A 26,194-nucleotide genomic window follows, 5' to 3' on the forward strand; every position below is an offset into this window, starting at 1 on the left:
CCAACCCTAACCCTTATCCTACTGATATCCAAGGTGCGCCTCTCATCGGCGATCACCCAATCCCTTCATCCTTAACATATGGTGCCGACAAGCCCGGCCCATGACTCAGAATATTTAAATTAATGACGTAAAATATAGTACGTCGCCATGTCCGCCCATGGGTTAACATTAACTTTATGGGGATGACTATTCTAGACACACTTGGATGTATTTGTTGAAATAAAGTCATAGGTTTTCACATGCTTTAGACACTATTTCTATGGCTAAAAATGTGTCTACATGTAAAGTTGTCACCCTTTGTACAAATCGAGGGAGGGAGTATATGTCAAAGGAGTTTCATGTATATATGGCTGAAAGAGGCATAAAATATCAATGCATAGTACCTTATACACCTCAATAAAATGGTGTGTCTAAGAAGAAGAGCATATCTCTTATAAAGATGACACGTTATATGGTTAAAGGCCACAATTTGTCTCATGTTTTTTGGTTAGAGGCCATTTTGTGTACCATTTATGTGCTAAACAGCAGATGCCTCACCAAGGCCTTGTAGACAATTATCCCTTATGGCATTTAGAATGGTAGGAAAACCTATGTGGCTCATTTGCATGTTTTTTGTTGTCTTGCTTTAGGATCTTGTGCTGAGCATAATTGCAACAACATAATAAGCCGAATGATAAGGTATTAAAATGTATTTTTATGGGATATTGCTTAAAAAGCAAAGGGAATAAACTCTACCATCCAACCATAAAGCAATTTTTTCTGAATAGAGATGTTACATTGTTGAGAACTCAAGTCAACCCACGCTTTTAAGTTGAAAAAATAGCAAAATGTATGCTCATGGGATATCTTTAATACACTTCTACCTTTTTACGCTGTCGAGAAGCCATATGTGGAGCAAATGAATGCTCAAAAAGGTGCTGAAAGTCAGCCCATATCGGGTAAAAATTAGCTCAAATTTCAGCCCACACTAATGAGACAATTGTGGATGAGGAAAGAGTAGCAATAGATATCTGCAAGGGTTTTCCAAAAATGGCTCATACAAACATTGTGGGATACAAAACCAGCTACTCCTTTACCTAGCTAGACACAGGCAAGTTCTCATTATGCATCTTATTCTTTTGTGCATAATGCTCTCATTACTAGTATATGTAGTGAAGAGAAACCTGTTTTCTTCAAGGAAGCACAAGAAAATGATCACGAAGGATGAGTTTGAATCAATGCTAAAAAATGACCCTTGGTATTTAGCAAATTTGTCTTATGGTAAAAAGGTCATTGGTATGAACTGGGTTTATAAGCTTAAGCTCAAAGTTTATGGTAGCATTTTGACCATCTACAAGTCAAGGCTTGTTGTTTCAAAGGGTTATACTCAGGAGAAGGTCATACATTATGATGAGACCTTTGCACCCATATCTTATATGACTACAATTAGGTGTATTATTACATTGGCAACACATCATGGTTGGAATATGTATCAGTTGGATATCAAGACTGCCTTCTTAAATGGTTATTTGGATAAGGAGTTTTATGTATCTCAACTTCATGGTTTCACTCAGAAAGGAAAGGAGTCTAAAGTATGCACATAACAAAAATATTTATATTTCCTTAAGCAAGCTCATGGTATGAGAAGATAAACACATACTTCATTCAACTTGCAAATGGTTTTTGCAAGAGTCCAACTGAGAGTACTCTCTAGTAAAGCCTCTATGTAAAGAGGAGTAAATATTGTTTCTTGGTCGTCCTTTTATACATTGATGACATGTTACTTATAGGCCCTAAATATTGTTTCTTGGTCGTCCTTTTATACATTGATGACATGTTACTTATAGGCCCTAATGTGAGGAAAGGATTTTAGTCTTCAAGGCTGAATTACATATGCCATTTAACATGGCATATTTGGGCTCATTATGTTATTATTTGGACATATAGTTTATGCATCATGTGATGTTGCAGTCAAAGTATATTTTAGTCTTGAAAAATGTAAGCCTATTGCTATACAAATAGAGACAAGTGCTATTCTTTAGTCTCCAAGATGTAGGTGAATCATTTGACTCAGTGCTTCACTTTATTAAACATACTATCGATTGCCTCATCTAGCTATGTAATACAAGGCCAAATATTCAACTAGGAGTCTCTTAGTTGAGCAAGTTTATGTATAGTCACAAAAGTAAGAATTGGTAGGTTGCCAAGAGAGTATTCAGATACTCTCTTGGCAACCTAGGCCTATTCTATGCTAAGAAGGGTGATATCCAGCTGCATGCTTTCAATGATTCTAATTGGGCTAGATGTTACGACACACGAGTGTCTACTAGTGGCTTTTGGTTTCACCTTGATGATTCATGTATACCATGGCTTAGTAAGAAGCATCCAATAGTGGCCACTTTGAACTATGAAGCTAAGTACAAGGTAACTTTTATATTGATTGTGAAGTGTGTATAGTTGAGATGCCATTTATCAGATCTTGGTGTTGGGACAATAGTCCCCCACCTCTACCTTGGTGTTGGGATAATAGCTAAGATGCCGTTTGGCAGATGTTGGTGTTGGGATAGTAGTCCCCCACCTCTACCTTCATTGTTAGAGCTAGAGTGCATTAAGCCATTTGCAACAAACCCAATGTTTCATGCTCACATAAAGCACACTGAGGTGCATTATCATTATATGTCAAGGGGAGGCTTATTGTAGGAGAGAACAATAGGGCTTATGTCTCTACACACGATGATGTGGTAGATATGTTCACAATGACCCTCTCACCAAATAAGTTATAAGCTTTTTGCAAAGTTTTGGGCTTATTACCATTTGGGGATTTATCAGCCACATAATCTTTGTACATGTTGACATTATTACTATAAGGGGAATTTGTAGCTAGGGCTTTTTTTCCCTCAAGCATATATATGCACTCTTACGAGTGTGTGGAAGTAAACTTAACATGTCACTTCACTTGTACTTCACTCTTATGAGTGTGTATAAGTGAACTTATCATGTCACTGCACTTGTACTTCACTAATATGAGTGTGTGTAAGTGAACTTATCATGTCACTTCACTTGTAGTTCACTAATATGAGTGTGTGTAAGTGAACTTATCATATTACTTCACTTGTACTTCACTCATTCTCATCAATCTACTTTGAGTATTGTGCTTCTATCTATCTCTTCTTTCTTGCTCTATCTATGTGTGTGTTGCTACTTTGATTTACACTCTAATAATGCAGCCTTATTTTAAAAGTAACCATAACACATAGGTACCTATGGCTTCTTTTATTGTCGCTACACCCATTAAAGGTGGTTTTGCATGAAGTTATATTGCTTTTTCTATACTTACACATGCCATGTAATCTTTTACTCTTTGAAACTAGCATATATGTCTTTTTACTCTTTGAAATTGGCATATATATGTCTTTTTATTATTTTGAAAAAAACTAGCATATATATCTTTTTAAATTCTCTAAAAGAAAACCTCCAACACAGATTGTAGGCTTTTCAGGTTCCACTCCATAATGTTATGAGGGAAAACATTATCAAGAGCACATATTAGTGGAGAACAAAAAGGCACACCAGTAGAAATTCTAATTACTCTCTTACACATTAATTAATTTCTCTAAAAATAACTCTTTTGTTTATTTTAGAAAAAATCTAATATTATTTTCTTCCTCTATGTTTAACCTGAATGTGTAGGGGGTACACATGTGCACACAGAAATCCCCAACTTAATTTGTGCACATGGTAGCTTGACTACTTTTATTAAATTGTTTTCCTTCTAATTTCTTATTATTCTAAATTTATCCTTAAATTTTATTTTCTAATTTCTCAATCTCTCAATCTTATAAATTTCTCAGTAAAAATGCTTATCTTACAAAAAATCACATATCCTCTTACTAGAAATATATATCTAGGATAAGGGAAGAGGGATCTTACATCAATAGGCTCACAACAATAAAATCTATAATCATGGAGTTGATCCACCACAATCCTTGGTGTAGAATGGCCTTCATCCTTTAATGTCATTAGCCTCTTCAATAAGTTAACAAGTGGTCATGAGACTAAATGCTCTTAAATTCATTAGATTTGGTGTTAATTATTAACTAATTTACATAAACCCTCAGCAACGATGTCACAACCTTAATAGTCCTCTTCTTCAGCTTACTCATGTGCATTGTCTAGAAATATAAACCAAGTATTGATTGCTATTTATTCTTTTGTGCATCATGCTCTCATTACTAGTATATGTAGTGAAGAGAAACCTATTTTCTTTGAGGAAGCACAAGAAAATGATCACGTAGGATGAGTATGAATCAATACTAAAAAACGACCCTTGGTATTTAGCAGATTTGTCTTATGGTAAAAAGGTCATTGATATGAAATGGGTTTATAAGCTTAAGCACAAAGTTTATAGTAGCATTTTGACCACCTACAAGTCAAGGCTTATTGTTGCGAAGGGTTATACTCAGAACAAGGTCATCCATTATGTATGGATGAGACCTTTGGACCCATTATATGACTAAAATTAGGTGTAAGTCAAGGCTTGTTGCAAAGGGTTATATGCAGGAGAAGGTCATACATTATGTATGGATGAGACCTTTGCATCCATATCTTATATGACTACAATTAGGTGTATTATTACATTGGCAACACATCATGGTTGGAATATGTATCAGTTGGATATCAAGACTGCCTTCTTAAATGGTTATTTGCATAAGGAGTTTTATGTATCTCAACTTCATGGTTTCATTCAGAAAGGAAAGGAGTCTAAAGTATGCACATTACAAAAATATTTAAATATTTCCTTAAGCAAGCTCCCAGACCATGGTATGAGAAGATAAACACATACTTGGTTCAACTTGCAAATGGTTTTTGCAAATAGTCCAAGTGAGATTACTCTCTAGTAAAGCCTCTATGTAAAGAGGAGTATATATTGCTCCCAAACCATGGTATGAGAAGATAAACACATACTTCATTCAACTTGCAAATGGTTTTTGCAACAATCCAACTGAGATTACTCTCTAGTAAAGCCTCTATGTAAAGAGGAGTAAATATTGTTTCTTGGTCATCGTTTTGTATGTTGATGACATGTTACTTATAGGCCCTAATGTGAGGAAAGGATTTTAGTCTTCAAGGCTGAATTACATATGCCATTTAACATGGCATATTTGGGCTCATTATGTTATTATTTGGACATATAGTTTATGCATCATGTGATGTTGTAGTCAAAGTATATTTTAGTCTTGAAAAATGTAACCCTATTGCTATACAAATAGAGACAAGTGCTTTTCTTTAGTCTCCAAGACATGGGTGAATCATTTGACTCAGTGCTAAACTTTATCAAACATACTATCGATTGCCTCATCTAGCTATGTAATACGAGGCCAGATATTCAACTAGGAGTCTCCTAGTTGAGCAAGTTTATGCATAGTCACAAAAGTAAAAATTGGTAGGTTGCCAAGAGAGTATTCAGATACTTACAGGGCATTCAGTCCCTTGGCCTATTCTATGCTAAGAGGGGTGATATCCAGCTGCATGCTTTCAGTGATTCTAATTGGGCTAGATGTTATGACACATGAGTGTCCACTAGTGGCTTTTGGTTTCACCTTGGTGATTCATGTATACCATGGCTTAGTAAGAAGCATCCAATAGTGGCCACTTTGAACTATGAAGCTAAGTACAAGGTAACTTTTATATAGTGACTGTGGAGTGTGTATAGTTGAGATGCCATTTATCAGATCTTGGTGTTGGGACAAAAGTCCCCCACCTCTACCTTGGTGTTGGGATAATAGCTGAGATGCGGTTTGGCAGATCTTCATGTCGAGACGACAGTAGTCTCCCACTTCTACCTTTATTGTTAGAGCTAGAGTGCATTAAGCCATTTGCAACAAACCCAATGTTTCACGCTCACACAAAACACACTGAGGTGCATTATCATTATATGTCAAGGGGAGGCTTATTGTAGAAGAGAACAATAGGGCTTATGTCTCTACACATGATGATGTGGTAGATATGTTCACAAAGGCCTTCTCACCAAAGAAGTTATAAGCTTTTTGCAAAGCTTTAGGCTTATTACCATTTGGGGATTTATTAGCCACATAATCTTCGTACATGTTGACATTATTACTATAAGGGGAATTTGTAGCTGGGGCTTTTTTTTCCTCAAGTGTATGTATGCACTCTTACGAGTGTGTGGACGTAAACTTAATATGTCACTTCACTTGTACTTCACTCTTATGAGTGTGTGTAAGTGATCTTATCATGTCACTTCACTTGTACTTCACTATTATGAGTGTGTGTAAGTGAACTTATCATATTACTTCACTCATTCTCATCATTGACAATCTACTTTGAGTATTGTGCTTCTACCTATCTCTCCTTGTTTGCTCTATCTATGTGTGTGTTGCTACTTTGATTTACACTCTATTAATGTAGCCTTATTTTAAAAAGTTACCCTAACTTATAGGTACCTATGGCTTCTTTTATTGTTGCTACACCCATGAAAGGTGGTTTTGCATCATTATATATTGCTTTTTCTATAGTTACACATGCCATGTAATCTTTTACTCTTTGAAACTAGCATATATGTCTTTTTACTCTTTGAAATTGGCATATATGTCTTTTTATTCTTTGAAACTAGCATATATATCTTTTTAAATTCTCTAAAAGAAAACCTCTAACATAGATTGTAGGCTTTTAAGGTTCCACTCCATAATGTTATGAGGGAAAACATTATCAAGAGCACATATTAGTGGAGAACAAAAAGGCACACCATTAGAATTGTAAAATTCTAATTACTCTCTTACACATTAATTAATTTCTCTAAAAATAACTCTTTTATTTATTTTAGAAAAAAATCTAATATTATTTTCTTCCTCTATGTTTAACCTTAATGTGTAGGGGGTACACATGTGCACATAGAAATCCCCAACTTAATTTGTGCACATGGCAGCTTGACTACTTTTATTAAATTGTTTTCCTTCTAATTTCTTAATATTCTAAATTTATCCTTAAATTTTTTGTCTGAATTTTTAATCTCTCAATCTTATAAATTTCTCAAAGTAAAAATGCTTATCTTACAAAAAATCCCATATCCTCTTACTAGAAATATATATCTAGGATAAGGGAAGAGGGATCTTACATCATCAATAGGCTCACAACAGTAAAATCTATAATCATGGAGCTAATCCACCACAATCCTTGGTGTAGAATGGCCTTCATCCTTTAATGCCATTAGCCTCTTCAATAAGTTAACAAGTGGTCATGAGACTAAATGCTCTTAAATTCATTATGATTTGGTGTTAATTATTAACTAATTTACATAAACCCTCAGCAACAACGATGTCACAACCTTAATAGTCCTCTTCTTCAACTTACCCATGTGCATTGTCGAGAAATATAAACCAAATATTGATTGCTATATGATATATTGTAATCAATAAGGCACTAGCTAAAGCTTGCAATTCTAGTAGCCTCTCAAACCAATCAACATCATTACATCCTTGTCACTTAATAACCCATCTTAAAGAAAGAATTCATAGTTTGTTTTACCTCTCCAACTAAAACATCAAAACCTAGTCACAAGATTTTCATCATCCCAATCCCATCAACCAAGGGTAAACAATATGGACACAAAGGAGAATGTAATAGCAATCTAAAAGGTATCAAAACTTGAAGTAATGAAGGGACACAACATGTCATCTCATGACTTATATTGATCAATGTCACCAATAACAAAAGAGAGGAGTGTGCACTTTAATCAAATGGATGTGTACTTGTTCCTCTAGATCCCCTTCACCTATTGCCTTATCAAGTTCCAAAGTACTAATTTCATATTTTGCTGTGTAAAATAGATACAAATAGATATGTTGGTGATTGATATATTTCATTCTACTCTATAGTACTTAACATTCCTTCAAAGAGGATAGAAAGCCAAAAGGAAAGGAAAATAAAAAATAAATAATGAGTATAAAAAAGGCTTTAATATAAAAACTCATAAATTTTAAGACCTACCCATTGTGTAGACCCCTATCCCCTATCTTCTAAGAAGTAAACATAGCAAGACCTCTAAATTGTTGTGGTCTCCCTAAAGTACTCCACTAATATGCATCAACATTTGTTAGTATATGGTAGTACTATATTGTGAGGCCATGTACTTATGCCATGGACACTTTTATCCCACTGTGTTTTCTCCCATGGTCATCGAGGTGTAGACAGGCACCTTAGGGTTAGCTAGCATCTAAGAAACCCCATCCACAATTTAGGGTTACTACTCCTTTATACTTGTAGAGAGATTCCTCTCTCCCTCCTTTGAGCTTTCCAAAATCTCTCACACTTTACTCCTCTATATTATTGTCTTTAAGCATAATGTGCCTGAGTCTAGCTCCATTTTGTGAGCTAACAGTGGTATGTGAGCCAAGCTTTCCAAAGCTTGGTTTTCTATTTCAAGCTTCATTGTGTTCAAGCCTCCAAGATCTCATAGCATGGCTTTTTGGTTTCCATCAGGTGATTGTAGATCACCCAATTTGCAGCTCTTCACATTACTAATAGATGTGGCGCTACTTGAAGTTTTCTTATTCAAGCTTCCATTAAAACTTTTATAGCTTCCTAGGAAATTACTCTCCCAATAACAAAGTGTAAGATTCCTCCCTCTAGCTTTTGAGATGTAAAGGTGTAAGAATCTCCCCTTCTATCTCTTGTAATCATCCCTCCCTTAGAAATGGAAAAAGATCCTGTTTTACCCAGTTTTGGCCTAAAGAGAGAAAATGTCTAGATAGAGGTAATTCAAAATTGAGATATTTTTTAATACAAAAATTCCCATAATATCTAAAATGAATTCCCCTGAAACAGAAGTTCAAAATGAACTTTCCAATGTGCATTAGGAAGTAATTGAATATGTGTAGTATAAGAGACCTTAGCCTAAGGGTCCACATTTTCAAAACAATTCGGATTAAGGTCCAAATAAGGTTCCAAAGGGCCAATAGGATTAATCCAAGTGTTGGGATGATAAAAATACAAAGAATAAGAGAAAATACCCCAAAAATGAGTAAATGCAGGGGAGCAGAACTATTGAAGAGTATCACCAAGCATTCGCTCTCCTCCTCAAATACTTGCCCGCTAGATAAATAACAACTGATGGCCAGGTTCATTCAGGGAAATGAACGAACCCTTAGATACTCTAGTAAAGAATGCCAAGCTAGTTTCCATGGCTGAAGCAGTGCGGATGGCAAAGGATTTCAACAAGGCCTTTATTGTCAAGGTTTTACCGAAGCCAACACCATCATCTTTCAAAATATTTCTAGCTTCAAAAGGTGATTCCAACTTTCCCCCTCCTAAGAGACAACAAGGTCAAACTCAGGATATGGGAAGTTCCAGAATGGAAGAAAGATCTTTTCCTGGAACACAATTCCCTGGAATTCAACTTTAGAGGTTACGCCCTTGAACAAAGAAGTTAAATGCTTTAATTGCCACAATGATACGGACATCGTAGTATGGATTTCCCAACTCCTTTAAAATCAAGGTTTTCGGGGCAGGGAAGTCAGGGACCAAGCTTCCAGACTCCAGCTCCTTCCTTCCAGAGTAATCAGGTTCCTTTCTGTCAAAATCAGGGAAACCCCAGAGGTAGATCCTCTAACCAACCCTCAGTTTCAATGCAAAGTAATGCAAGACCTCAGTCTAAGAATTGGGGGAATCAAAGAGAGAAGTTCCCAAACTGGCCATCCACTTCCAAGGCAGCAACACAGGAAGTGATAGAAGAAGAAAGAGATGAATGAAAGAGATTATCCTTAAGTTTGCGAGATGAGGACATCTCACATTTTTTAGTGGGGTAGGATGTAAGATTCCTCCTTCCATCTTTTGAGATGTAAAGGTGTAAGAATATCCCCTTATGTCTCTTGTAATCATCCCCCCTCAGAAATGGAAAAAGATCTTGTTTTACCCAGTTTTGATCTAGAGAGAGAAAATATCTAGAGAGAGGTAATTTAAAAATGAGATATTTTGGATACAAAAATGTCCCTAATGTCTAAAATGATTTCCCCTAAAACAAAAGTTCAAAATGAACTTTCCAATGTGCATTAGGAATTAATTGAATATGTGTATAAGAGACCTTTTAGTCTAAGGGTCCACATTTTCAAAACAATTTGGATTAAGGTCTAAATAAGGTTCCAGAGGGCCAATAGGATTAATCCAAGTGTTGGGATGATAAAAATACAAAGAATAAGAGAAAATACCCCAAAAATGAGTAAATGCTCACATAAGATGAAGAGTTGACTGGGTATAGGGTCTATTAGCTAAAAATTAAGGTATATTAGTTTTTTTTAAAGGGATATTTTGGTAAAATGATGCATTTTTTACACCTCAGTAAGGAGGGAAAGCCACTTGAGGTAGGAGCCTTTTTTATCATCATTCCTTGACATTTTTAACTCAAAAACATCAAGATATTTCATCTCTCCTGGTGCAAACTAGATCAAAAAGGGAGCCAAACTGGTCCAAAACTATCCAAATTGAGTCAAACTAAAGCTGGAAGCCTCTAGAACCCAATTGGACTTGGTTAGTGGCCTCCCTCACCTATAAAACACCCTCATTCCTTTGTATTTTCATCTTTGTGAATTTACATGCCATTATTATCTTCATTTTAGTGTAATTCTATTATCCCTCTATTTTGCCTCTTCTTTTGGGATATTTGGAGCTTCCCAATTCTCCATACTCTCTTGGAGATTACCCTCCCCCCTCTTGGTGGCCAAGGACTTTCTTGTGGGCTTCATTGCTATCCAAAGAATCAAGCCAAAATCAAAGGTAAACCCTAATTTAATGGTTTTTTCTATACTTCTCAATGACGTTCTTCTTCTCAACCCCTCTAACACTCGAGAAGCTTTCAATTGAATGTTTTTCTTTTGAAATCAAGCTCTCCAATGATTCAGAATTCTTAAATGTTTTAATGCTAATTTTTATGCTTAATACTTAGTGCTTTTTGTTAATAAATCTCTCTTTTGGAAAGATTAACCATCTTTTATGGTTAGGTCCTTGGTAGAAGGATGATTCTAAATGATAATTTCATTATCTTAATCTAAACTCTAGGCTTGACAAGCTAGAAAAAATGATTAGTTATTTTTTATGATTTTTAATCTAGTAAAAATGATGGTTAATTCTTTTAAGCTTGATTATGAGTAAGAAAAATCATATTAGCCCATTCTAAATTGAAAGAGGATTATGCTAACATTTTTAGAAATGAGGAATGGTTATTTTAGAATAATCAATAGATTTATTCATAATTATGCTTATAATTATGATTGATTGGTTAATTCTTTTAAGCTTGATTATGAGTAAGAAAAATCATATTAGCCCATTCTAAATTGAAAGAGGGTTATGCTAACATTTTTAGAAATGAGGAATGGTTATTTTAGAATAATCAATAGATTTATTCATAATTATGCTTATAATTATGATTGTAATTATGCTAGGTATGCATAATAAAATTTTAGTCTAAAAGAGGAGTGCCTATCGTATTTCAAATACAAGATTTCAATTCAAATTAGAAAATTGAACATTTCTAGTAATTGCAGCGAAGCTTTGGTTAAAAAAATAAATAAATAAAGATAAATCTTATTTTTATGCATAATTTTAATAAAGCAAAAAGAGGAATTCCTATCATATTCCAGGTATAGATATTTTTATGCTAAAGAATGATTTTTATCATATTTATGAAAAATACTTTTTATGCATATTTATTTAATTAGAGAAAAGAGGAATTTTTTATATATTTATTTAAAAGAGGAATTCCCATGATATTCTAGATTCAAACATTTAAATGTTAAAAGAGGAATTTTTGGCATATTTCAAAATATGAGTATTTTTATTTATTTATCAAAAGAAAATTTTTGAGTATTATCATTTTATGGGAATAAATTTATGCGTAATAAATTTTATGCAAAAAAGAGGAGTTTTGAGCATTATCCAATTGTCAAGAAAATAAAGAAGGTTATGCACATTTCTCTAGAATCATTCAGTTTATGAGAATTATGAAAATGATTCATTTAAATAGTTTGATTAGTGTTCTGAAAGAAGAAATATGGGTACAATTGATTTTGTAAATCCCATGAATCTTTTATTTAAAAAGAAGAATATTGAGAATATCTTATTTTGAGAAATTTGAGAAATAAAGTGAATATATTCATTAAGAAAACTTGGATAATTCTTAATCAGAAAAGGAATTTTAAATACTTTTAACCTTTGGAAATTTGAAGTACACATCTAGATTCTTGGAAGATAGAATCTTGGAGTACTTTCTGAACCAAAAAAGGACTTCCCACAAAAAGACCAAAAACACGCTTAGTTGAATGAACGTATGACTGATTTATTCCTAGATTCTCTGAAAAAGAATCTAGAACATATTCTTGGAGACTAAGATGAATGAATTCCTAGAGTTAACCCAGGGGAGTAGAACTATTGAAGAGTATCACCAAGCATTCGCTCTCCTCCTCAAATACTTGCATAACAACTGATAGCTAGGTTCATTCGGGGAAATGAACGAACCCTTAGATACTCTAGTAAAGAATGCCAAGCTAGTTTCCATGACTGAAGCAGTGCAGATGGCAAAGGATTTCAACAAGGCCTTTATTGTCAAGGTTTTACTGAAGCCAGCACCATCATCTTTCAAAATATTTCTAGCTTCAAAAGGTGATTCCAACTTTTCCCCTCCTAAGAGACAACAAGGTTAAACTCAGGATATGGGAAGTTCCAGAATGGAAGAAAGGTCTTTTCCTGGAACACAATCCCGTGGAATTCAACTTTAGAAGTTATGCCCTTGAACAAAGAAGTTAAATGCTTTAATTGCCATAATGATACGGACATCGTAGTATGGATTGCCCAACTCCTTTTGGATCAAGGTTTTCGGGGCAGGGAAGTCAGAGACCAAGCTTCCAGACTCCAGCTCCTTCCTTCCAGAGTAATCAAGTTCCTTTCCGTCAAAATCAAGGAAACCCCAGAGGTAGACCCTCTAACCAACCCTCAGTTTCAATGCAAAGTAATGCAAGACCTCAGTCTAAGAATTGGGGGAATCAAAGAGAGAAGTTCCCAAACTAGCCATCCACTTCCAAGGCAGTAACACAGGAAGTGATAGAAGAAGAAAGAGATGAATGAAAGAGATTATCCTTCAGTTTGCGAGATGAGGACATCTCACATTTTTTAGTGGGGTAGGACGTAAGATTCCTCCCTCCATCTTTTGAGATGTAAAGGTGTAAGAATATCCCCTTATGGCTCTTGTAATCATCCCCCCTCAGAAATGGAAAAAGATCTTGTTTTACCCAGTTTTGACCTAGAGAGAGAAAATATCTAGAGAGAGGTAATTTAAAATTGAGATATTTTTGGATACAAAAATTTCCCTAATATCTAAAATGATTTCCCCTAAAACAAAAGTTCAAAATGAACTTTCCAATGTGCATTAGGAATTAATTGAATATGTGTATAAGAGACCTTTTAGCCTAAGGGTCCACATTTTTCAGAAATTTTGGGAATAAGGTCCAAATAAGGTTCCAAAGGGCCAATAGGATTAATCCAAGTGTTGGGATGACAAAAATACAAATAATAAAAGAAAATACCCCAAAAATGAGTAAATGCTCACATAAGATGAAGAAGAGTTAACTCAATACAAGGTTTATTAGTTAAAAATTAAGGTATATTAGTAAAAAATAAGATATTTAGGTAAAATGATGTATTTTTAACACCTCAGTAAAGAGGGAAAGACACTTGAGGTAGGTGCCTTTTATCATCATTGCTTGACATTTTAATTCAAAAAAATCAAGATATTTCCTCTCTCATGGTGCAAACTGGATCAAAAAGGGAGCCAAACTAGTCCAAAACTTGTCCAAATTGGGTCAAACTGAAGCTAGAAGCCTCTAGAACCCAGTTGGACTTGGTTAATGGCCTCCCTCTCCTGTAAATAGACCCTCATTCCTTTGTATTTTCATCTTTGTGAATTTACATGCCATTATTATCTTCATTTTAGTGTAATTCTATTATCCCTCTATTTTGCCTCTTCTTTTGGGAGCTTTGGAGCTTCCAAATTCTCCATCCTCTCTTGGAGATCACCCTCCCTCCTCTTGGTGCCCAAGGACTTGCTTGTGGGCTTCACTTCTATCCAAAAATCAAATCAAAGGTAAACCCTATTCTTCTCAACGAATAGGGTTTTTTTTCTATTCTTCTCAATGACTTCCAACCCCTCTAGTGCTTGAGAAGCTTTCAATTGAATGTTTTCCTTTTGAAATCAAGCTCTCCAATGATTCATAATGCTTAAATGTTTTAATTCTTATTTTTATGCTGCTTAATACTTAGTACTTTTGGTTAATAAATCTCTCTTTTAAAAAAAATTTAACCATCTTTATGGTTAGGTCCTTGTTGGTAGAAGGATGATTCTAAATGATAATTTCATTATCTTAATCTAAACTCTAGGCTTGACAAGTTAGAGAAAAGGATTACTAATTTTTTATGATTTTTAATCTAGTAAAAATGATGGTTAATTCTTTTAAGCTTGATTATGAGTAAGAAAAATCATATTAACCCATCCTAAATTGAAAGAGGGTTATGCTAACTTTTTAGAAATGATGAATGTTTATTTTAGAATAATCAAGAGATTTATTCATAACTATGCTTATAATTATGCTAGGTATGCATAATTAAATTTTAGTCTAAAAGAGCACTTCGTATCATATTTCAATTACAAGCTTTCAATTCACATTAGAAAATTGAACATTTCTAGTAATTTCAGTGAAGCTCTGGTTTTAGAAAAATTTTAAAAAAGATAAATATTATTTTTATGCATAATTTTAAGAAAGCAAAAAGAGGAATTCCTATCATATTCCAGGTATAGATATTTTTATGCTAAAGAATGATTTTTGTTATATTTATGGAAAATACTTTTTATGCATATTTATTTAATTAGAGAAAAGAGGAATTTTTTATATATTTATTTAAAAGTGGAGTTCCCATGATATTCTAGATTCAAACATTTAAATGTTAAAAGAGAAATTTTTGGCATATTTCAAAATATGAGTATTTTTATTTATTTATCAAAAGTGAAATTCTAAGTATTATCATTTTATGGGAATAAATTTATGCGTAATAAATGTTATGCAAGAAAGAGGAGTTTTGAGCATTATCCAATTGTCAGGAAAATAAAGAAGGTTATGCACATTTTTCTAGAATCATTCAGTTTACGAGAATTATGGAAATGATTCATTTAAATAATTTGATTAGTGTTTATACTGAAGGAAGAAATATGGGTACAATTGATTTTGTGAATATAGGTACAATTTATTATTCAAAAAGAAGAATATTGAGTATATCTTCAGAAACACGCTTAGTTGAATGAACGTATGACTGATTTATTCCCAGATTCTCTGAAAAAGGAATTTGGAATCCCTGAGAGGATCAAGGATCCAAAAAGTGAACGAAAATGTGGATCTGGATGGATGTGATGTGATGTGATGTGATGTGATGTGATGTAAATGGATGTGATGTGATGTAAATGGATGTGAATGGATGAGAATAGACGTGATATGATGTGAATGGATGAGAATAGATGTGAATGGATGTGAATGGATGTGTTATGATCTAAATGGATGTGAATGACATTGGAGCATTACACTCAGAGACAGAGGGAGAGAAAGAAAGAGAGATGAAAGTGATAAAACTGATAACTGATTCTTGATTTCTCACACACCACACCACACTTACTTGCACGATTACAAGAAGGCTATGCCTTTAAAAAGACTCCTAGGCGACTCTTACCATAACTGACTAACCGACTCCTTAGTGACTCTTCATATTCAAAATGACCCTTCATATCTTAGTGACTCTTCATATTCCAACCTAATGACACTTCTGACGACAACTCAAATGACATCTTTAATGACACTTATGATGACAACTTTGACGACACTTTTGATGACAACTCAGATGACAATTCTGATGACAGGACACTGTAAATGACACTTTTCTGCACCGCTACACAGTGGATGTGAATGGATGTGTTATGATGTGAATGGATGTAGGTGGATATGTGAATGAATGGGAATGGATGTGAGTGAATGTAGGTGGATATATGAATGAATGGGAATGGATGTGAGTGGATGTGAATGGATGTGTTATGATGTGAATGGATAGGTGGATATGGAATGATCTGAATGGATGTGTTATGATCTGAATGGATGTAGGATGATGTACATGGATGTGATTGGATATGGAATAATGTGAATGAATGTAGGATGATGTGAATAGACATGAATGGATGTGGAATGATACAATGTGAATTAATGTAAAAGAATGTGGAATAATCAGAAATGACATGGAACAATGCAGAAAGATGGGACGTCTCGTGTAGCAAGGTCGGTCTTGACCAGCCTTGGTTCGATTAAAATGGTGAGCTTCCAGTACGATGGATGAGGGACCAAGGAAGCGGCCTATGAGTGAAGCGCTAGGTGACCTACGAAGGAGCCTAGAGGGTGCTAACCATATGGTGCTCGGACTCTGGGTTGTCAAAGATACCCACGCGTGCCTCGGCGAAGAAAATGAGTTGGAGTTGTTTTCTGAACATGCGCATCGATCTAGTTGATTGGCCTTGCTGGTCAAGACTTCAAAAACGGATGAGTTCATGACCCTTTTACATGGATCTTGTTAATTGATCTAGTTGATCTTCAACAGAGAGTCCATCTAGATTTTTATGTGATTATATTCTCGGGTACTATGAGCTAGGAACTATTAAAAAGACCCCTGAATGAGTAGGTGGTGAGCGTTCTAGTTGCCAATGATGCCATAGGTACACTGATGAAGGAATGATTGGAAATTGGACTTCAAGCTAGATATTTTGGAGGATTATGATCAGTGATACTATGGTTTCATTAAAAGTTTGCTTTAAAGATAGCCGAATCTGTGAAAGGCAATTTTATATTGGGTGTGTAAGTGGTATGTCTGAAATGTATTTTGCATTAATCTGGCTAGGCAGCTTGGGAACTCTTTTCCCTGGTACCAGGGACAAAACATAACCAAATGTTTATATGGATCTTATAAATACAGCGGTTGGCTAACCCATGGGATTGGACGGGGTTAGGTTGGACTGATGGATTCAAAAAATAAAATTCAATTCTGTTTAAGTTATAATAGTTGAAGTAAATCACAGATAATCCTTGTTCTATGGAAAAGAATCAATGGCTGTGCCTCTGACAGGAAAAAAAGCGTTGGTCTCTATGATCCAAGTGCAAGTTCTTCCCTTGATCTCCTTTGATCTGGCCATGTGACCTGCGGGCTCGGTCGAAATAAAAAGGGTAAATTAAGACTCTTGACTACGTTAGAATAAATTTTTTCCGGAATAATCTCCTATGCCTTCTAGGTGAGGGAAGTTTTTTCGGGTTCAATTTTGGGAGAACCGAGGGATTAGACTCTTGTCCTCCAGACATCCGTGTGCAAGGCCCCGAGTGGGAGTCTCTGCCTTGCGCATGAAGTTGCTACTTCCACTCTGCTAGCACCCCTGGATTCGATGCGTAGAGGGGGCATGGATCTTTCACAAAGAAGGAATTTCTAACTTCCAATCTTAAAATCTCCAATCGTCTCTACTACCATCGATTCTTCAAACAATTCACCCTAATAGTAATATTGCTACAACCATCCTACTACAGCTATGTAGCATTATATGGTAGTGATGTGTGTGAATACACTTAGGACCGCTAGGGAACTTTTTCCCTCACAATGAGGTTTTTTTCCCCGTGCATATGTACACCCTCTTATCTACTCATTTTTTGGTGTGTACTTATCTTTTATATCTGGCACACATTTTTTCATTCTAATCTAGTGAGTTTGTGTTCTCAAGCTTCTCTATCTTGTGTGTGTGCATTATTGCAACCCTAACCCTAATTCTAACAATTGGTATCAGAGCTAGCTTCCTTGACACTTGATCTAGTAGTCTGCCTCCCTCCTCACGACCCTATTTTTTCATCTTCAATTGAGATACCCTCTTAGCAGACGAAGGTATATACTGTAATGTTTTGTACACAATGTATACGACATTTTCGAGGTCCGCCGTGCGATTCGAGCGTATTTCGGGCACGTATTGGGAACCACAAGGTTTCTAACAGACGTTATAGAGAGACGCTATTTTGGATTGGATTTGCTCGATTTTGGGTGTTTAGGCTGTGTAGCGGTGAAGATTTGGTGTACAGCATCATCTATAATGTCTTCAACAACATCGACCATCATACTTTTGCTAGTAACACTCCATTCTCTACTCTGTGTTATTTTTCATACACTTTGGAGGTGATTCAGTCAGTTGGCAGCCATTCAGGGTTACATTAAGTGAATATTGAGTACTTGCAGTGTGTTGAAAGATTTTGCATTTGGTAGAAAGTCATGACTAGCAATAGGGATGTATTCAACATGTTGTCTGATGATTGAGGAAAAACTTGATGGGACTAACTACCCATTGTGGTCCTATATGATGAGGCATGTACTAGTTGTTAAAGGCCTTTGGAATGTGGTCAATGGTAGTGAAACTCCTCCTTTTTCATAACTACCAGTGCAACCAGGTACTGTAGGTACATCTGAAGTAGAATTTGATACAGATGTGGCTCCTCCATATGCACCACCAATACCTCCCACTGCTGTTCAAACGAGATGGGATGGAAGAGATTTCTCAACAGCATGTTATACATAGCATCCTACTTATGTTTGTTAAAATTACAGCAATGTGATGAGCTATGGTGGATCAAATACTAGAATCAACATCATTAACAAAGTGATTAGATAATAATTAAGACGTGATTAGTGAGTAATTAACAAATAGCTTAATGTAGGCATGGATAATTAACAAAGTGATTAGATAATAATTAAGATGTGATTAGTGTAAATAGCTTAATGTAGGCATGGATATCAAAAACCAGCAAATTCTCATTAGGCCAATGCCTCAATTTATAGAGTTTACATCCAAGCATCTAATCCCACTAATTTTTCCTTGATTCACTCCACCTCTTTTGCTTGATTCTCTCCACCTCTCCCAGAATATCTCCACACTTCCTAAATCTTCTCATGCTACCCTTTATTCTCTCCTAGTAGATTCTTCACACCTTTTCACAGGTTCTCTCACATTTACACATTCTCTTTTACAGCCTCTAACCAAGGGCTTGTTCCCACACACACCCTATTCACTTGTATATTTCAACACCTCCCCTCAAGTGAATACTCCTAGAACACCTGGACCCTATACCAAGTTTCCCTCTTACTTTGATAGTCCGCGGACCAGTGTCTAGCACACCTCCCCTCAAGTTAACTTTGCACACCTGGACCCTATACCAAGTTTCTCTCTTACTTGATAGTCCGCGACCAGTGCCTCAAGTCCCTAAACTCATAGTCCTTGACACTCTCTCTCTCTCTCTATGTGTCCAAGGCTACTACAAGTCCCCGCGACCTTGACTAAAGTGCTCACACATACATCTACCACGTGGCCTACATCATCGGTGGCTCAGAGGTGGTTTTACTTTGTTGGGGCAGGTTACATTGGGTTGTGGGGTCTCTCTCTCTCTCTCTCTCTCTCTCTCTCTCTCTCTCTCTCTCTCTCTCTCTCTCTCAGAGATTTTCACATGGCTCCTCACTCTTTGGAGCCTCACATCTTCTCTTGTCTTCAGTCTTCTTGTCGTGGCAGCTTCTCTTCACACGTCCATGTCTTCCTCTTCTTTCAGTCTTCTTGTGGCAGCTTCTCTTCATGCGTCCATGTCTTCCTTCAATGCTTCCTCCAGATCTTCTTCTCGGTGTGGATCCTCTTCTTGAAAAGAGATGTTCTTCTTCTTTCATGGTTGGGGCCATGAGCTTGTCGTTAGTTCTTCTCTTACTCCATGTGAGCAACATGTTTAAATGTTTTGTTGACAGTTCTTTTGGGCTTTTGATGTTTATCTTGTGTCATTATGCAATGCAAACCCAAATCTATGCGGGAGGTCTTACCTCTTGCCTTATTCTGGACAAGGGCAGTGTCTGATCCCATTTTTACACTAATGTAATGTGCCCAATACATAATGCATATAGCATTCATTCTTATGCACATTCCCAAATGCAACTCTGGCTGTGAATAATCTTGAATTTGAGTGTGATTTGCAGGCATTAACCAAGGGTTAAATGCAAAATGATGACTACCACAAATCAGCATAATTTTTCCAGAAATTATATTAAATCAAGGGTAGCCAATTTGTACGGAATGGTTGGAGTATCAAACCAACTCCGAATTGCAATATGAAGTTATAGGGATCTATATCAGATACCTAATGGTTAATTTGAACCCTCAATTGCACCAAAATATAGTGATTAGCACTGATTAATTTCATTGATTAGCAAATTAATCCTCAGTTTTGTGTGCAAAAAACAGAGTATGCGGGGAGCCCAGATCTGGGGCCTTAGACTTCAAATGAGCTCAAATCCTTTCAAGGCCATCAATAGCAATTAGTCTAGTAGAGGATTAAGCCAAGAGACATAAGATTTGACCAAGCGTTCAATGCTTAATCTCTATTTTACCAAAGTCACGTGCAGATTTGATGAAGAGCTTGGATCTCACTGTAGACTTGATCAAATCAATTTTTGACTTCACCAGCTTGTAGAGCATGCTTGAAAACACTTGGGGCTAAGAGGAATTAGACCCATTTGATTGGATGAAGTAGAGATCTCTGATTTGCTGTGCAGAAAAATGACCCTTCTTAATCAGCGAAAATCCGACGCTTGCATGGGCAGTTTGCTACGTTGATTCGATTAGCTGGAGCACGAGGGTGTTGGCTATCTATGGCTAGAAGCAATGGAGCTAATGTTGAGTGTGTAAGGAGATAGAGCTCCTCCACCAGCTAGGGATACAGAAGGCTTCTTGAAAATAACTAAAATTTTAATTATTTTTTAATTATTTACTAATCTTAATTAACTAGATAATGGGATCATAAACTTGATGAATTCTAGGCTTGGCTCTGATACCATGTTAAAATTACAGCAATGCGATGAGCTATGGTGGATCAAATACTAGAATCAACATCATCAACAAAGTGATTAGATAATAATTAAGATGTGATTAGTGAGTAATTAATAAATAGATTAATGTAGGCATGGATAATCAAAAACCAGCAAATTCTCATTAGGCCAATGCCTCAATTTATAAAGTTTACATCCAAGCATCTAATCCCATTGATTTCTCCTTGATTCACTCCACCTCTTTTGCTTGATTCTCTCGACCTCTCCCAGAATATCTCCACACTTCCTAAATCTTCTCATGCTACCCTTTATTCTCTCCTAGTAGATTCTTCTCACCTTTTCATAGGTTCTCTCACATTTACACATTCTCTTTTATAGCCTCTAACGAATGGCTTGTTCCCGCACACACCCTATTCACTTGTATATTTCAACAATGTTGGCATTATAGAACTTATTTTGGGCGCTATGGAATGGGAGTCTTGCAATCCGTGGTGGGAGAGACACCACAACAACATGATGACATGAGTGTACTTTACCTAGTGGGAGGATCCTATCAAATAAGAAATGCACAGGAAGAGCTTGTAGAGCAAGGGAGGAGGACAAGAACTTATGGCCTTACACCGTCGTTCTATGAAATAATGTTACCAACTCCTTGTCCCTTCTAGAGCATGGCGGGTGATTTCCTAGACAGTTTATCTTGAGGTTGCTACTTAGCTCACTTACCATGCCATATCACAGTGAGGATGAACTCAAACCGTTTTTGCCTCATATACTAGAGGAGAGATATATATTAGGGGGGAAAATCAACCTAGTGAGGTTGAATCGGAGCATGCTTACGAGCTATTGTTATCTAATGATGAGCTTGCTAGATAAGTTGATTTACAGGTTATTAAGGTGCAGTCATGCAGACCAGATCCAGATTTACAACTTACAATGGACATGCAACCTCGATATGGACTAGATTTTTCCACTTGCCTAGGTGTATTCTAAACTCATCCTCACTTATTTTTGTGCTATTGTTTCAATTTCAACATTTTTTATGATTCTCCATTTAGTGTTTGTTTGAGTTCTTGCTTGCATCGTTCTATGACTAGTCTATCACTTTTCTAGTTATTGCTTGGATAACCATTTAGGATTTGGTCCTAGTTCAATCCTTTCTATGATCAACCATAAAGTATGTTAAGTACTCTACCTATAGGCTCCTATGGTTCTCCTCCATGTCATCATCCGCACTTGATCGTGTCAATGCCTCATGAAGCCCATATATTTGAACATGCTCAATTGTTATATGATGTTATCGTATGTATTGGCCCTTGTATCAGATACAACAAATTATTTTTCTCAACCATGCTTTGGAACCAACTTCCGGCCCTTGATATCTCAAACCTAGCCAAAATTGATTAGCCAAAACTAATTATGTCTTAGTAGAAAAACACATGAGCTATCCAAAACTGGCATAGATAGAAAATTGCCCAGGGTTTCGCTATTAGATAGCACCAACAAAATTTTGCTGCTAGTGGGCAATGACTTGGAAATTGAGACTCCCTCCTAAATCGCCACCGCGACAGGAGTCTTTTCTTTCTACCTACTTTGACTAGTTGCACATGCAAAGAGGATGCCTGCCAGCAGCATTTCCTCCCACAAAACCTCTTCCATCAAACCTCTCTTTCTGTCCAAGGTAAGTGCCCCTTTCCTTTCTTGCTTTCTCCCAAGCTTTCATGGAAAGCTTCAATGCTTTCTTACATTATTCTAAGCTTTCATGGAAAGCTTCTACATAGCTCTGTGTGAGCTTTTCTTTCCCTTCCCCTCTATTTCCTTTCCCTTTCTCCCTTCCCCCCTCTTTCCTCTCCCTTTCTCTAACCCTAGCCCTATGCATAGAGCTCTAGTAAAGAGCTTTGATGGAGAGCTCTCCATAAAACCTATCTATTAAGCATTCTATGCATAGAGCTAGGGTTAGGGCAACATAAACCAATTTCTTTCAATCATTTATGCATTAGGAATAGGGTTTAGGGTGCTTACCTCTTTTTCCTCTTCTTCTCCTTTCTTGCGCTAATATGTTAGAATGAACTAACTTTTTGATTTATTATGTTTCTTTTTTGTAGGTTTATTCAAGTGAATAACTAACAAGGGTTTAGGCTAATCCTCTCCTATGGCTTCTCAAAGAAGAGGTAAGCCATCTTTTTCCATTCTTTGTTTATGCTTTTCTCTTTGTGTTATTGCACCCTTGGGTGCTGGGATTAGGGTTAGGTCAAGTTATGCATAAGCCTTATGTAACCTCTATGCATAAGCTTCATGCATATGCTTAAGCTTATGCAAAGAGAGCTTATGCATAAGTTTCAAGCTCTATGCATAAGCTTAAGAATTATTCATAAGCATAAGTCTTATGCTTAAGGCTTCTGCATAAGCCTATGCATACAGAGCTTATGCATAAGCTTCAACCTTTATGAAAAATATTAAGGATTATGCTTAAGCTCTATGCATAAGCTTAAGGCTTATGGATAAGCCTTAAGCATAAGGCTTATGCTTATGCATTATGCTCTATGCATAATGCTTAATCTTATGCATAAGAGCTTGAAGCTTATGCATAATCTCTCTATGCATAGGCTTATTATAAGCTTTATGGCTTATGCATAAGCCTTAAGCAGAAGGCTTATGCATAAGCCTTAAGCATAAGGCTTATACATAAGCCTTAAGCATAAGGCTTATGCATAAGGTGTAAGCTTATGCATCGAGATTAAGCATAAGGCTTAAGCTTATGCAAAGAGGTTGAAGCTTATGCATAGAGCTTCAAGCTTATTCATAAGCTCTATATGCATAAGCCTTGTGCATAAAGCTTGATATGGGTCATTACACATAAGGCTTCTTGCAGAGTTCTTACATAAGCCTTATGCATAAATCTTGCAAGAGGCTTATGTATAGAGATATGGGGCATTATGCATAAGGCTTCTTGTAGAGTTCTTGCATAAGCCTTGAAACTTATGCATGGATCTTACGCTTGCATAAGCCTTATGCATATAGCTTATGCATAAGGCTCTTGCACAAGCCTTATGCAATCTTTGAGCATAATCCGAGGCCTAAGACCCTATGCATAAGCCTAAAGGTTCATTATTTTTTGATATGGAGTGTTATGCATGGATAGAGAGTATAAGTTTTTTGAATGTTTATACTCTCTTATGCATATACTCTCTTATGCATATAGCATGGATAGAGAGTATAAGTTTTTTGAATGTTTATACTCTCTTATACATATAGCATGTATTTTGCCTACTCTCTTTTCTTTGCATAAGGTGTTCTCTCTATTCATATACTTTACATGTGTATAGACATGGTCATGACAATGCTTGCTAGACCTCCTTATGTTAGGAGGAGTGACTTTGCATGCTGATATAAGGAGGTTAAGCAAGTATTGTGAAGTGGGATCCTCTCACATATTAGAGCATACATAGGCACCATGCATGCATGCATATCATGCATAGAGCTTTTCTCATAAATGTGTTACTAATCACTTTTTCTCATGTTATGTTTTGTAGGTCTTACATTGTTGTCCTCTGCTTTGGCTTGACATTGTCGAGGTAAGCTCTCTTATTCATGTAATTGTTAATGCAAACTCATGTTTATTGCACCCTTGGGTGCCGGTTTAGGGTTAACCATATTTCATAAGCCTTACAGCTTAAGGCTTGCGGAAGCTTATACATCAGCCTTATACATAAAGCTCTATGTGTAGGGCTTATGCATATGAAAAATATAGGATATGTACACCAAAAGCATATGCAAATACGTGTGTGTGTATGCGCCATCATATGGAGAATTATGTAATGTTAATCTATGGTATAGGGAAAGAGGTTAACTAAAAGTTGGCAAGATAATTAGCCAAGAATGCATCCATATCTTAGTGGTGAATCAAGTTGAGGAAGATCCTCTAACATCCCATGTTTCTATAAAAGCATCAAACCATAAATAGAAGTGTGGCCAAATCTAGTATGCCACAACTGGTAATCTTTCATTGTATTAGAAGTATCTTCTAGACAAGAAACATCACACTTACCATACATGTCCAATTTGTACAAACCACCAATGGTTAAATATCCAGTAAGTATAATTTGTTTCTATCACAAGCAATTCATTTATCATCTACAAATTCAACATTAAGACCCCCCTTGCTAGAGTAGGCACAGAAATTAGATTCTTTTGAATTCTTAGAACAAAAAGCATATTTTGAAGATAAAGATCCTCACCACTAACAATAATGAGAACTATTTCACCAATACCCTTTTTGAGGTAAGAGGCATTATTAGCATACGTAACAGTGTGACCACCTTGCACAGTCTCTCCATATGTTTGACCAAACTTCTTGGAGAAGTTATATTCTTAGAAGAACATCCTTTATCAAGAAACCAGTTGTTAGATATAGTTGCACTAAGATGTGCATCTTATTTAGGGTTCTAACTGTAAATTGCCATTAGTGAGAGAAGCCTTCATGGATGACATTAGAAGATGTCCTCTTTCTTTGAACTCTGATTGTCAAAGATAGAACTATTGAAATCCTTTTTGGATTTCTTTTTCTTATTTTCCTTATTTTGAAGTTTGAAACAATTTTCAATTGCATGGCCGGCTTTTTGCAATACTGGCAAGTCACTTTCTTTGGATTTTTAGAATTTGAAGAAATTTTATTTGAATTGGTCTTCTATTGAAATTTCTTTTCTTTATCCTTAGTGCAACAGCCTAACCACTACTAGAACTCCTAGAGGTATTCTTTTTAGACTTTCCTCTTATAATAGTAAGCTAACATGCTTCTTACTATTCCTCCTATAATAGTAAGCTAACATTCTTCTCATAGGTAACATTTCCTCTCAAACAAAACTAGAGGAAAGCATTGAAACTTAGATAAGATTGATCCAAAGAGTTAATGGTGATGTTGTTAACCATTTCCTTGTCAGGAATGAATTTATCAATATTGAGAAGCTATTTTCTTCAGTCCTGCAACTTGGTTAAGTATTCATCCATGGACCTCTTCTCTTTTATTTTCTTATTATCAAGTTACGTTTTGAGAAAAGTAACTTGTGCATCATTTTTAGCGTAATGCATAATGAAGACCATATTAGGGAGTTTGAGAAAATCCCAATTCCCATTTTGCAACATAAAAAAGATGGAGGCATGGCGAACCCTTAGACACTCAATTGATCTTCTTTCGACTTCCATATTGGTGTGAGTTAAAGATCAATCATCTCTTAGATCCCATGCA

The sequence above is a fragment of the Cibotium barometz genome, chromosome 53 (genome assembly GCF_041138505.1).
Source record: "Cibotium barometz isolate CiBa-2024 chromosome 53, ASM4113850v1, whole genome shotgun sequence".
Classification (NCBI taxonomy): Eukaryota; Viridiplantae; Streptophyta; class Polypodiopsida; order Cyatheales; family Cibotiaceae; genus Cibotium; species Cibotium barometz.